The sequence below is a fragment of the Manacus candei genome, unplaced genomic scaffold, assembly GCF_025592945.1.
Source record: "Manacus candei isolate 608988 ecotype Guabito, Panama unplaced genomic scaffold, ASM2559294v1 h1tg000024l, whole genome shotgun sequence".
Classification (NCBI taxonomy): Eukaryota; Metazoa; Chordata; class Aves; order Passeriformes; family Pipridae; genus Manacus; species Manacus candei.
In genome coordinates, this window is record NW_026138072.1 from 2,021,552 (window position 1) to 2,036,821 (window position 15,270).

Sequence of the window (15,270 nt, forward strand, 5' to 3'; positions counted from 1 at the left end):
AGAAGAGAGAAGAAATGTCAAAATAGGGCTGACATCCACAGAGTGAGATGGTTTGCTAAAAATTGTAATTAAGTGACATTAACTGCTAGAGTTCAAAAAACCAACACAGAACACACTTGATCCTTCGGATGCAGAACATCTCCACTTGAGTGTCTCCATTCTGAGCTGCAGACCCTCCAAAAAAATGAACACTAGCCTCTACCAACCTGATTCCCCTGGCCCACTCTATGTCCTAAGGAAGCCAGTGGCATCTGGCCACTGTCTTTGAGGGAGACTGACCTGGCAGACAAGTTTAGAGAACCTCTAAAGCTACCTAGTAGTATAGCAACTAAGTCACACCCGTCTTCTTTAACAAGATGTTGATATGGTGGTAGGTACTGGCCCAATCTACAGAGCACATCCTTTGGGAATATCTCTACTGTGGCTGAACTGTCTCTCCTTGATGGATGTGGAGGATTACAGGATCCCTGTGCTGGACTTCTTCCTTGGGTAGCATAGTTGACCTGTGGAAAGGAAATTAGGAAGCTGGATATGCAGAAGAGCAAAGCACTGGGAACATGACAACAATCAAAGAGCCAGGGGTTCTGTGCTCTCTCTCCACAGTGTTGTCAGGTTTTGGTCCCAGGGCAAAACTGATTAGAAAACAGAACCACCTAAGGCAATGTTCTGTATTGATTTAACATGTTTTGAATCCACCAGAGTGTAAACTAAGTTTGGAGGTTTTTCCCCTTGGGACAGCTGAAATACTACATTCCTCATCATCCTCACCATGATTCTGGGGGGATCCAGCAAAACTGGTAGATTTCCATGAGGTTTTTGAGCTAGTGAAGGCGAGGGTTATTACCATCTAATAATTCTTTGATAACCTGACAGGACCGAAGCTCTCCACCAGTTCCAAGTGGAAGGTTCTTTGAATCACCGTGGACATTACTTGGATCATTTCAACTATGATGGTTGCACATCCAAAATACAGTAGCACAGCTTCCACATTTCACCACACGCTGAGCATGCAGTCACATAGCTCTCCTACTGCTTAGTCTGATGACTATTCAATATTCAAAGGATTAGTATAGTTTTTAAACAGTGAATTACAAATGTAGCAGTCAAGGGAGGAAGCAATTTTAAAGAGTCAAGAGATCCAAACCTGCCTCACCGAAGAAATATTTGCTTTCTTTTTAAAGTGTAACCAAACCTTTCCCATTGTCACCCATGATGGCTCTTCAATAAGAGATGAATACCTTCAGATTAAGCGTGAATGTTCCGGGGAGTTATTACACCTGAGTCACCTGTGTAAGGAAAAGGAAAAAGAAACACTATACCACTTCAGGGTTTACCTCTTTCCTTATCTTGTTTAACACCCAGTTTGTAGTCTGAGGTGTCGGATGCGCATGCCTTCAGCCCCTGGCTTGGGTGGCCACTGCACATTGTTAGCAAAGCATGCTGCTGATGGAACCATGAGTGCCTGGATGGCCATTGGAGGTGGTCAAATGTTTGAGTCATTATTCACTAGCAGTTCAGTCTCTTTAAAGAAGGCAAAACACCAAAAAGCCAAAAAGATACATTTGGAGAAAAGAGAAAATAAAAGGTGCATAACAGAATTTTTGTGTAACCCGGGACACTGGCACAGAAGGGGTATTGCTACACATACTGTAACAGTCTTATATAAACATCTAATACTTTCGGGTTTGCAATTTTATCTTTCCAGTGCATCATCCTACTGTATTTTCAATGAATCTTCCTTCTTTGTATTGTCATTGCAGTTCTTCAAACAGTAAACCAGTCTACATTTATGTATGTATATAATTTTTCTTAAAAGTCATAGTTGTTTTTTTTTAATTAAGGGGTTTTTTTCCAAAAATTTCATAGTAAGACTTTAAATTAAGAACGCATCTCAATAGATTCAGATATTTTCCAGTAATAGGAAATTTGTACAGAATAGGCAAAATAAGTACATTCTACTTTCATTTCTGTCCATAAATTCTACATTAAACTTTGGGATGTGGTTCCAAAATTATTATACGCACTCTACTTAAACTTCAGCAGGACTGAGATACCAAGTACCTCACAGGAAGCAGATCTAAGCTGATGAATAATTTACAGTCAAGCTAAGAAGTTACCCGATTCATCAGGCATCATTAGCAACGTCCAGGAAATCAATAAAAGAAAAAGACCTTGTTTATTGATTTGTGTTCTGGGTGCTATCCCAGTCTTATCTACATACAAAAGGATAAATTCAGGAGTGTATGTAAGCTAAGAGACATTTCTACAAGCATTCAGGAATAACAGTGTAAAGACACTTCAAAATCATCAGTTTAAAATGCTCAAAAAAAGGGAAGAAAAACAATGGAGTCTAAAATTATTTTTCCCCTACAACATGTTCTTCCCTTGCAACATTTTTCCCTATAACATGTCACCTTTCCAGAGAACAAATAAAATCCCCTTTAATCCTGGTTCATGAGAGCTTTGATGGAGTAAAATCCCTTCCCCAACTGCCTTTAACTTTTTTTGTTAATGGCCGAGAATGAGATAGGAAGGGAGAGTGTGCCTGTGGATGTGTTAGAGAGGGAGAGGAGGAACACAGAGACTCCTATCAGAAAAGCCTGTAATCAGTGGTAGGTCAAAGAGGCTATGCTGAATTGATGCTCTGGATTAGGTTTAGGTTGAGGATCAGGTTCAAGGCTGAATGGAGGTTAAGAGTTTTGAGTTACTGTGCTGAAATTTTGAGACACCCTTGTGAAATTATAACCCACAACGACAACAATCAAATGATATCCCAGGGAGTTAAGTCTTGCTCCAAGTCTAGTAAGACTGCTGAGTCATACATAAAATTTGCAGTTGGAACACACTTCAGTGGGATTATTAATTTGGTGCTTCATCTGACAGCTCTAAGGTTTGAATCATGTGAAGTTTATATCTATAGTCAGAATTTACCTGCATGGAAGGGGTAGGTGAAGAGAAAGTCACTGTTTGTTATACTAGCTTGCTGCTTCCCAGCCCTGGTCGAAAGGTTGAGGGGAGGCTGCTGTGTTTTTTGGATTATTATTTGTGGCTGAAAGATGGGTTATTATGTTTAGATTAAGAATGGAAGGGGATACAGTGAATTACAAATGTAGCAGTCAAGGGAGGAAGCAATTTTAAAGAGTCAAGAGATCCAAACCTGCCTCACCGAAGAAATATTTGCTTTCTTTTTAAAGTGTAACTAAACCTTTCCCCTTGGTGTAATTCAGTCAGTTAGCAAGCCAAAATCTAAGCTCATTATTTACTGGCTGACCCTTGGAGAAGAAGAGTCTCTGCAATCCCTTCTTCAGCCTTTCCATGAGAGAAAATGGATGAGATGGCACAGTGCGGGGGAGGCATTTCTGGAAGAGTTTTCAACAAGAAGCCTATCACTTCTTTTTTTCTGTAGTATGTGTCTATCTTGTTTTCTACAAAATATTTAGGAGACGTTGACAGCATTACAGAAGTTCAGCAACCTTTACAAGAATACAACCCTCATGGGTTGTTTTTATGATGAGGACTGCTTGTGACAGCTGTAGTTCTCTCCCAGAAGTACTTTTCTGCCTCGTGCTTTATGTCCCTTTGGATGTCACTCATTGCACAGGGAATATGAGTGAGATATCTGCTGACGAAAATTACTCCAATAGAGATGAACATTCAACTGAGCTTAAGATTTGAAGTGTATCATAAGTACTGTCATTATAAATTCTTTAACATGAAGACATTACTCATAATTTCTTTTTAATGAGTCTAAATCTTGGAAGAAATCTGTCACCCTGAGTGGAAAGAAACATCTTTATGATCTTATTCTGATGCGGTTATAGGACTGGGTCATACTTGGAGACCAAGGGGCTGATGTTGTTCCTGGGGTGAATCTCCAATGAAGAGTGGTTGCCATTCGCTCTCATAGAATTGAAGTCGGAGACAGCTGCATCATGGCTGGGGGGATGATCATGTAATGTGGCTGTTCCCCTAGGTCACTCTCCAGCCTCTACAACTAGGTGGAAATGTAAAAAGCAAAAATTGTACAAGATAATGTCTAGGATGACCCCTTCTCCCCCACCACAGGCTCAATGTTTTGGAGGAACCAAAGGCTTGAGCCACATCTCTTCTTCATCACTGAAGTGAGGTTTGCATTTTGTGCCGATGTACAGCCAGGGTTGAATTCCAGTTTTTCCCATCACAACTGCATGTGGCTTCTAATAAAAACTAACAGAAACCTTACTAGAATACAAATTTAAATTTCAGACACACCCATCTGCCCTGATGCAATATTTTTTAAAAGTAACAAAATGGTTTTCCTGTAAAGACTGAAAAGTAACATGTATTAATTAAATAATGATGAAAGAACTGGGCAAGGATGGAAACCATTTTCATGAATGCGTGAAGAGATCTATATTAAATATTTATTCAGCACCAACATGTACTAAAAAGCTGGTCTTGTGGAGAGCACTCGTAAGTTGTTTTATTGAATAAAGTTACTGTAAAAATTAAATGTTCTTGTGGTTTGATTATTTCCACATACTTTTTGTTGGAAACTTAAACTAGAATGGGGGTTTTGCACATAATAACACAACTTTATGACACTTATTTATAATAACTACAATACACAGAGTGTTTTCATTGCTTCAGACATCTGCCTGTTGACATTCAATTTACATTACAGAGAACCTACCCACTAAAAACTCATTTCGTTGGATGTATAAAATGTTTACATGAAGGTAGTGTTCTCAAAGAGCATGAACCTACCCACTAAAAACTCATTTGGTTGGATGTATAAAATGTTTACATGAAGTTAGTATTCTCAAAGAGCATGAACTTTATGTAAAAAATTTCCCACTGCCATTTCAGTCATAACTGCATAAAGTCAACTTTTTCAATGAGTACTTTTTCTTACAAAATAACTCATTTTCTCCCACACTTGGATGTTTACACAGAGCTCAAACATTTAGGTTTTTTTTTTTCCCTCCCCCATTGACACACCAGTGGTAGTGCTACTGAAGTGCTGTGGCTTACTTACTGCTTTCCTTCCGAAATTGTCTATACATGATGGTCAGATCTGTCAGCAGGTGGCAAAGAACAAATTCATTAAGAGAAACAGAATTCCTGACAGTTGTGCAAGTGACTCACCAACAAGAATGCACATCTTCTTTTTGAAGTCTGTCTTATCCTATTTAACTTCTAGTTATGGGTTTAATCCAAAAATCAGTGCATCTTTCTCCCTAATAAAAGAACAGACACAACACATTTTAGCCGTTGTCAGTATTATTCACTCAAATTTCTATGAATGTTATCATATTGTCATTAAAAAAAAAAGTCCTCTTGCTATTTCTGTAAAATGTGCTTGAGTTTCTGATTCTTTTTCTGGGGATCAGGACAGTTCTGTTATGCCTGTCACAGTGGAAGCATTCCTGCTTACTACAGTGAGAACTGCACTCGACTTTAAAGATAATCTCTTTCAATTAAAGTCTGTGTCTCCTTACCAGAGGAAAAAACCAAACCAACAGATAAACAAAACAAAACACAAAAAAAACCCCAAAACAAAACAAAATTCACTCCACAATAATTTTTCATATATTTTTGTTTCACTTATATTTGTTTTCCTTTACTGTTGTCCTAAAAAATATTTTTATTATGTTTTAACACTTAAAGTAGCAAAACATTGTTATACCAGCTTTGAACTAATTTCAGACAAAACCCCACCTCTGGACCTGAGCACTCCTAGCTTTTAGCCATGCCTGGAGATATAATTTCCCTTTATAAGTTTTGTATTTAACTGGACTGTCACTCTCCGGAAATTCCTGCTTCGGTGTCTCCATCCTTTGCTAACTCACTGGTAACAGCCCTTGGCAAGTAAGTGCTCTTGGTTCATGTCATGTTTTACTTTCCTGATGGCGTCAAGTTTAATTTGAATATTTTTCTCTGGTTGTATGTAATGTCATGAAGCTAACAAAAGAATCTATATTGTTGTGGCATAAATGTTAACGCACAGATTATTACTCTGCTAAGATGGATAATTCACAGCTCAGCCATTCATGGCCTTCTTGTTGTGCGGTGTCAAATACTCTTAAAGCAGCACTGAAGACCATTTGTCCTTTATAGCATTCAAAATCTGGAGCCACAGTTCACTGTTGCTGTGGTAGGCAGAGGAAGGTACCAGATCTCTATCCCTATCCCTTGTTCTTCATTGTTATTCTTCATTTGGCTTCATGAAGAACAGTTGCACAAGTCTATGTGATGGGAGAAATGTCACACCAGGTCTTTAATTTTCTCTTGATGACAGGACATTTTATGAGAGAAGACATTGGGCCATACAAGCTCAAATACCTGCCAAAAGTATCCCTCAGTTTGAACTACAGGACATAATCTGAAAACATCAAGTTTAAGAAAACATAAGGGTTTTGATATTTAAATTTCTGCAACAAAGCAGTAACCAACCACTCCTTATTCCAGTTAAGAGGGTTGACTCCTCCTCCTTCTCCTTGTCTTTAAGGATGACCTGTTGGACTTGTGGGAAAGGCAACCTTTCAAGATGATGCCTTTGAACGTGCTGTTAGATCTAATAGCCAGCCAGAGCAGAGTCACTTCTGGGCTCAGACTGGGCTGCTCAGAATTTCACAAGTTAGGGCTTGAAACTTCCAAGACTGGAGACAGCCCAAACTCCCTGGACTTCGGCTCCACTGCTGGTCTGCCCTTGTGGGAAAAAGGTTTCTTCCTATCTCCAGTCTGAGACTCGGGTTTCAGCTTGTGCTGCTGCCTCTTACCCTCACACTATACACCACTGCAAAGAGCACAATTACATGTTCTTCATTCCCTTATGTCAGTGCCACTGGAACCGTCCCTCTCCAGAGGGGGAAGACATTCTCCCTCTGATGGAGAGCCAAAATCAAATGCAGTGCAGATAAGGCCTGCAATGTGCTAAGCAGAAGGGACAGTCTCTGCCCTTCCCTGGCTCTTGGGGCACCACATCACACCACTCCTGCTCACCACACCAAATATTGCTGGCTCTCACTGTTGCTCGGGTATGTGGCTGACTACAACATACTGGCATAGCTGACTGCCTGCCAGAATCCAAGACCATGCCCTACCAGTCCCAGCCTGCATTCCTGCAGGTCTGTCTTCCAAGACCACATCTTGACCTCTTCCCACTTTGGATTTCATGGGGTTCTATCAAGCCCTTCCTCCCAACTGTCTTCACATAAACTCACATAGTATGCTATTCACTGCACTCCGCACGTGCTCTTCAGCCTCTCCTTAACATCATCACTGGTAGCAAAGTTAAACAGCAGTGACTTGTCCCAGGAGAGACCTTGCAGTTAGCACTTATTACTCACCTCTAGATAGAGCACAAACCTCAGATCCTGAGTATCCAACCAGTTCTCACCCTTCTAGATGTCCTCCCATTCAAGATGTAATGTCCCAGTTTGGACATAAGAACATCGTAGAAGACATTATTGTAAGCTTTATTAACATAAGTAGGGTAAATGGCATCCATTGCTCTTTTTACATCCACAAATCCAGCCATTTTATCCTAAAAGGGAAACTAGTTAATTAGGCATGATTCTCCCCTTGGTAAATCCATGCTGACTTCCCAGTCATCTTCTCCTTCTTTAGATGTCTGCCATATTTTTTATTTGCATGCCTGTATTGAATTTGAGTATGATAGAGGCAAGGCAGAGCTTTTACAAACATTTTGCAAATTTTCAGAGCCATGGAAAAACCTTAAAACCACTCAGTCATAGAACCTGCAGAAGTTTAAAAGTTCTTGGATGCAGAAACCATCTCTTTTATACTGATCTTTAGTACATGAAGTACAATTTAAGCTGTTTTGATTAAAGATCTGATACCAGTGTAACAGAGACAATGAAGAGTATCAGAAGTTTTACTGAGTTTCTAGTGTGTGTAAGATTTAAGTCAAGCCTGCCTGGAGCGAAAAAACCCAAAGAAATACCCCAAATAAATTACTCAATAAACACATTTGCTCAGAACATTTATTTCTGTCACATGAGATAAGAAAACACTTTGCTTTAATTTCATGCTCTGCAACAGAACATTAATTCATACTAAATTATGATAGAATGCCTGTGTTTCCTTATACCCACAGCAGTCATCCTTTGAGGGCATTGGCTAAGCAGTAGGACTTCTACAAACAGAGGAAAAAGTAATTTGAAGTGTTAGGGCATACATTTATGCTGTGAATTTGTCAAAAGCCCACACTTGTATGACTTTTAACTTTATATGATGTTTGATTTGCTGTATCTGAAAGAACCTCAGCACTTGTTGGCTCTACTGTGCCAGATGTGTATGCTGTTTTCTGCATGTCAGCAGTGTATAAACTTCTAATCAGATTGTATCTGATAACATGGCTTTCTGAGAGCTCTATTCATCAACTTGTTTTAAATCTCTTTCAAACCCTGTTTGTATGGCTGCATTCATAACCCAAAACATCCCAGCTTCGACAAGCAGGATAATGTGGATTTACTTTAATCTGAGATACTCAGCACAGCATAAGCTAGAGATTTAGATTCAGTTTGGTTCCTAAACATTTGAGATCCAGTTGGAGTTACAGTTTATGTGCAGGACACTGCAAAGCAATATTTTACCTATATTTTAATAGCAAACATAATACCTTCATATTTCTTTAAGTCCTGTTCATTAAGTAAAATGTTTTCTGCAGAACTTTCTCCAGGCTCACATTTCAGACATCCCATTTCCAGCTTCTGTACAGAAAGGCTCTCAGTGGCCAGCAAACAAAATACCTTAATGCACTTCTTCTGTAGCTGCACCCCAGGAACTGGCCTTACACTGATGCAAAATAATATTATATATCTGAACAAGTCTTCAGTCTGCTGGTGCCAAGAAACAAATGTTTTCAGTGTGGTGTACATCATCAACTAACAAGTGTTGTATGGGCTAACAAGAAACCTGCAGCAATGTTAAACTCTTCTCAAAAAAAGGAAGGCTGTGTGGAAATCATCACAAGCCTGAGTAAAAAGAAAATTTTAAACCAATATTTCCCTCTGTCATCATCACAATTCCCTCTCTCTCACTCTCTCTCCTTCTCCCTCTCTCATGCACACACACAGGCCCACATCCCTCAGCTCCCCTCCTTTATGGTCTGAACATAGCCACTAATAATGGCAGAAGCATATGAGGAAGCCAGTTGACTTCTTGACCCCCAAGTCGTTTTGTAGATGTCACAAGGATGCCAAATGTGAAGCAGAAGGCTGTCAAAGATGAGCTGGGGCTAAAAGCAAGACTATGAGCTGTAATACAAAGCAGAAGGAGCCTCTGGGGAACAATCTGTCTTTCTAAGAAGTCTTGTGAACTGCTTTTTAGTATCAGGTGCATCATCTTGAGAAACCATCATACATTCCAAGTAAAATTAGTTTAATGTTCCCGCATAAAAAGGACCATGGCCAGGTGGAGGATCAGAATAGGAGCACACAGTGTGGAACTAAAAAGTTTTGCATGCTCCTGGAAAAAGAAAAAACTTATGCAGAAATTTATTACACATATATTTCATATGTAAATTACAGCCGCTTATTAAAGTGATATGAAAATGGGTGATTTTATGAGTGCTAAATACCTCTACATGTTATCCTTTCAGACGGGAATGTTCATTCCCACCACGGAATTTTTAAAGGCAGTGGGAAGCAGGTACTTGGGCTCTTAGACCCATAGTGTTCCCAGGCTTAGGACAGGTTTGGGGGTTTTCTTCTTCCCAGTGAAGTTAGTCGGAGAAGGATCAGGCCCCAGCTTTCTGTGAGTAAAACATCATGGACACTACAGTACTAACAGTCTTATAAACTAGAGGAAACTGTCCGTGAGAAATAACTAAAATTAAGACAATTGATTTCTAAACCAATGACCCTGCCCAAAAAAGTGTGCTACATTTCACACAAGTTGTTCTGTAACATGGTTACAACCCTGCATCCATTTAAATACCTGATGTACTAGTTATGAATTTTTGATCTCACCTTTTTTTATTCTGCTACCACCTATAGAACTATTGTTGGATGCCAAACATACATTGCCAAATCATCTGACCTTGTTTGAGTAACCTTGAGAGAAAAACTGAGGGAAGTGCAGGGTATAAACTTATGCTAAAAAAGTAAATAATAATAATAATAATAATAATAATAATAATAATAATAATAATAATAATAATAATAATAATAATAATAATTACTATTATTATTATTATTACTACTGATATTATTATATTTTGCCCAACAATTGCATTTACAGCTTCAAGATATAATAAGCCATGTCAAGACAGGGCTTTTCAGATAATTCAGTCATGATGAGTGGTTACCACATGTTTCTTACCCATTGCACATTTCCAAGCTCACAAGTGTTGTAAGTGTCAAAGTTATGTTACAAGCCATGTGTTTCAGTTCTGTTACAGTGGAAATGTTGTTAGAGACTTGTTAAATGTGGTATGTCGCGGGCTACAGTGCTAGAAAGCATTTAGGAGGCATGTCCAGTCAGCTGAATCAATGTGAAAAGTGCAACATGGATTAAACATAACTTTTTCTTTACCAGTTAAAGTAAATTCTCAGAATCTTCTGGTTAACCTGTTTGACTGAAGGATAATACTTCCAGGTCAAGTAATTCCACAGACAACCATCTTCCTTGTTCCTGTCTATTGCTAAGATACAAGGCTATTATAAATTATTCCATTATTATTCTTGTGTGAGAGAAGAGGATTTATTTATTTGTCATTTATCAATGCAGCAGCATAAAGAATGGCCTAGCTGGGAGTGGTAGGAGGTCCCAGAATGTATTTACTCAATTTTGGTTTTTGAAACCATAATCTATGACATATCATGGTTCAGATCACTGGCAATACCTGATGAAAGCTTAATCCAGAATTTTTAAGACTATAGTATATGTCAGGGGCTGAAATGGAAGGTAGGTATGAGCACATAGAATACAGATTTATTTATTTTATGCATCATCATTTTAATGTAAAACAAATCCACCAATAACTTTCAGCTCATTCAGTAACAGGACTATACTTTATGCAAAAGTATGTCATCATTAAATATTACATTGGGAAAGTTCTTTTAAGTGAGAAACTTATTTCTATAGCCTTGTCTGTAAGAACATCCAACCAAGCCTACTGTAGAATATTTTTTTCACTGTAACAGAGCCCAGTTTAATTGGGTTCCTCTGGAATATTTCCCCAATGTGGATAATTTGCCTGTTATTCTGGAACAATGGCCCCTCTTTCTGAGCAGAGTAACTATTCTGAAATTAACTCGTTCTGGAGAAGACAGGGAGGGCAGAATAGTAGAGTGGGTAAACTCCTAGAGACAGGTGAAGGAGCAAGGTGTTTGCCTTGCTCTGTATAAAAGCAAGAGGGTTTTCATAGGATCATAGAATTATAGAATAGTCTGGGTTGAAAAGGAACTTAAAGACCATCCAGTTTCAACCCTCCTGACATGGACAGGGACACCTTTCACTAGACTGGGTTGCTCAGAGCTCCATCCAACCTGGCCTTGAACACTTTCAGGCATGGGTCATCCACAACTGGTACAGTTTTTTCATCCTCTTGTTCAGGGAAAAACTAAGCTGATGTGAGCTTTCCACAGATGTGTCTAAATCGTCATACAAGGGGTGAGGAGAGCTGCGAGGCTGGAGACCAAGCTTAAAGCCCCAGGTCTAATCAGTTGTATACTGCAACTCACTGCAACTTTGTGGATGCATCTTAAATAGCAGCATCACCCTGTGCATCAACCCCTGGGGACTTATCATACAGGGGTTAAAATTCAGCACATGCCTGATGCTGGAACATACTGTCTGCTTTTGCATTTTGTGCATGCTGCTGATGAACCTGGCCCTGCTGGCTCACACCCACTAGGGATTTTTGCTCAGTAGCTGGCAGGGTGGCTGTTTTTCTTCGAAGGGATCAAACAGCAAAAGCAGGAGTACAGGGGATAAATAAGGGTGGCAGTTCTAGGAAGGAAGCCTTCTGAAGGGAGTTCAGGGCAGCTGTGTGTGCTCTAGCAGGAGCATTGCTGTGGCTATTGTTGCAGGGCAAAATGTTCTGGGAGTGGGGTGGGCCAATGTCCTCTATGAGACCAACTGATCTAATTGGAAAACTCGGGCCATCAGGATGTCAGGTATTCAGAGTCCAAAAGTCAAGAGTAAGAGAACATTTGGGAGGCTGGAAAGCCATCTCTGTCCCTTCTCTCATTCTACGACTGCTAAATAGGAAGCAAGGACAAAATGAAGTCCAAGGTCTGTAGGCTAAAAGTATACCAGTGATTAATCCCTTGATGTAAAAGCGATTAATTTAGTGTAAGTTTCCAGAAAAATAATGCATAAAATGTTTTTTATACCTCAGGAATGTGTTTATGCTTAATTGTATAAACTGTGCTTAATAGAATATTGTACTAGCAGATTTTACAACAGACTATTGCAATAATAGGCACTCTTTCCCAAATTTACTGTCTTTACTTATTCATTGTCTCTCATCAAAAGGGTTACCAAAGTATATTATCAATGAGGATGGTAAAACTGATGGCATTTAGACAGATTTGTATGCTTACAGAAATCAGCCTAGAGCTTTAAGTTATCATTGCCTCTGAAAGTAACCTTGTCTGTGTAGTTTCTGAAATAGTGAGACAAAACACTTGGCAGCATCTCTAGATCTCATTTCCAGTTTCAGAACCCCATTTCTGTTCACTCCTCTACCTGCATCCAAGCAAATGATCCCCTGGCTCATGAATACATAGATGTGTTTTTAAGCACGTAATTATTGAATTTGGTGCAAACATGGGGATGAACACAAGGCAACTTTGGAAACAGAGACTTTCAAGATAGACCATGCACATTCAAGTACAACTTTCCTTGCCCACTGCACAACTGAAACCTCACTAAGAATTTTAAATGCAAACTGATAGTCTGCATTTCCTTGAAATTGTTTTGAGTTCCATTATTTTTATTCTTCTTTGTTCTTTTTCTGTGTGAAAATATGAAACTGTATTAGAGGCTGAGGAGTCAATCTTCAACTATTTACAATCATATTATTATCTTTTATTGAACTTTGATATAAGAATTCAAGAAGAAATAATTATTGGAAAAATCAATAGCTTTCCATTATATGCAACAGTTTTTGATATTAGCTTTAAATTTAATTTGTTAAAATTGAACCATTCAGGTTTGCAACATTTTTGAAAGCAAATTTATTTAGAAAAAGTATCAGTTTAAGGATCCTAGCAGTAGCCATGCATTCATCTTTTTTCAGACTGACATGACAGTCTCCTAGAGGGAATACATTTAAGTTATTCCTGGAGAGAAAGATTTTTTTATAATTAGAGAATCATAGAAGCATAGAATGGTTATGGTTCAAAGCACCTTGAAGATCATCTAGTTCCAACCCTCCTGCCATGGGCAGGGATGCCATTCACTAGGTCAGGCTGCTCAGGGCCCCGTCCAACCTGGTTTTGAACATTTCCAGGGATGGGGCATCCACAACCTCTCTGGGCAGCCTATTCTAATACTTCACCACCTTCTAAGTAAAGAATTTCTTCTTAAGATCTAACTTAAGCCTTAAAATTTTTCTGTTTAAAACCATTGCCCCTTGTCCTGTCACTAGCAACCTGCATAAAAAGTCCCTCTCCCTCCCTTTTACAAGCCCAGTTAAAGTACTGGAAGGCTGCAATGAGGTGTCCCCAAAGCCTTCTCTTCTCCAAGCTGAACAACCCCTGCTCTCTCAGCCTGTCTTTGTAGGGGAGCTTCCCCAGCTCTCTGATCATATTCATGACATCCTCTAGACCCACTCCAACAGAACCATGTCTTTCTTCCATAATTTTTTGGTGGTGTTTGTTCTAATACAGGTGGCTGATTGTACTAGTTTAGTAGGATTCTCCCATTCTTGATCTTGACTACCTGTCGTGGTTTCATCCCAAGCACCATGCAGCCGCTTACTCACTCCCCCACCAGCAGGATTAGGGAGAGAATTGGAAGAGTAAAATCTAGAGAACTTGTGGGTTGAGACAAAGACAGGTTAATAGGGAAAGTAAAAGCCGTGCACACAAGCAAAGCCAAAGAAGGCTTTGCTTTCCATGGGCAGGCAGGTGTTCAGCCATCTCCAAAAGGGCAGAGCTGTATCACACGCAATGGTGACAAACACCACCACTCCAAACTTCCCCTTCCTTCTTCTTCCCTCCAGCTTTATATACTAAGCATGATGTCATATGGTATGGAATATGCCTTTGGTCAGTTTGGGATCACCTGTCCTGGCTGTATCTCCTCCCAGTTTCCCATACACTTCCAATTTCCTTGCCAGCGTTGGCAATAGGGAAAGCAAAAAAGGCCTTGACTGTGCAAGAGCTGCTCATCAATAACAAAAATATCTCTATATCGTCAACCCTGTGTTCAGCACAAATCCAAAACACAGCCCCACACCAGTCATTGTGAAGAAAATTAACCCTGAAAAACCAGCACACTATCTATCATAGATTCTTCTCCTTCTGGCTCCAGAGCATCATAACTGTTTTGTAAAGGCACAGTGTCAGCACAGGGAAGACTATTCCTCCTGCTCCCAGCAGAGATGAGAACTCATTCTCCCTTGTCTTGTGAATTAGCCAACCCTACCACCTTGGGGTTGGATGTCAACTTACCTGCAGCATCCAAGGATTTAAGGCATAACTGTTGCCTTGCCTGTGTGAGAGCATAATACCAGGCATCAAATCCCTGCTCAGATTCCTGGATGGGACACTGTCTGTGAAGCTCTTCATGAAATGCAGCAACCTCTCAAAAAGTTTTTCTGCCTGAGCACACTTGCACCCATGGCACTCACCTCTGCTTTCAGGCCCCAGGGAACTTCCAGATTCTGGAGTTCCCTGCAGCTGAGGGTTTGTATAGCTCTCTCAGGCTTCAGGAGGTCTGTTTGGATGTAGACATATACCCAGTGAGGCTGTGGCCTCTCTGTCTGGGTTTCAGTCTCAGCCCAGTGATTCCAGTTGGTAGACACAATTTTTTTTGCCAAAAATAGGCTGCTACTTGTTGACCCTTCAATAGGATGGAGTGGCCCCTCCTCTGTGTCCTTCCTCACTAACTGTTTCACAAACTCACACTTCATGTTTTCTTTCTCAGAACAAGATTTTTAAAAATTAAAAAAAGGCTTCTAAACTTGGAGCATGTACTCCAGTCCCTTAGGCTTGAACTGAATTTATGCAGAAGTCTAAATGTGAAAGCATGAACTGCAATATTACTGAATAGGAATATTCCTTCAACAGGAATGATTTCTGAAACAGA

General features: G+C 39.7%; 1 long non-coding RNA gene across 1 annotated transcript; it reads right to left on the reverse strand.

The window, feature by feature from the left end:
• Positions 1 to 328: 328 nt before the first annotated feature.
• LOC127471511 (uncharacterized) lies at positions 329 to 5,187 on the reverse strand. The gene is made up of 3 exons (XR_007904680.1): positions 5,128 to 5,187; positions 1,239 to 1,286; positions 329 to 503 (listed from the first exon to the last, which is right to left on the reverse strand). It is a non-coding gene; the product is annotated as an uncharacterized LOC127471511 (long non-coding RNA).
• Between the last annotated feature and the right edge of the window lie 10,083 nt (positions 5,188 to 15,270).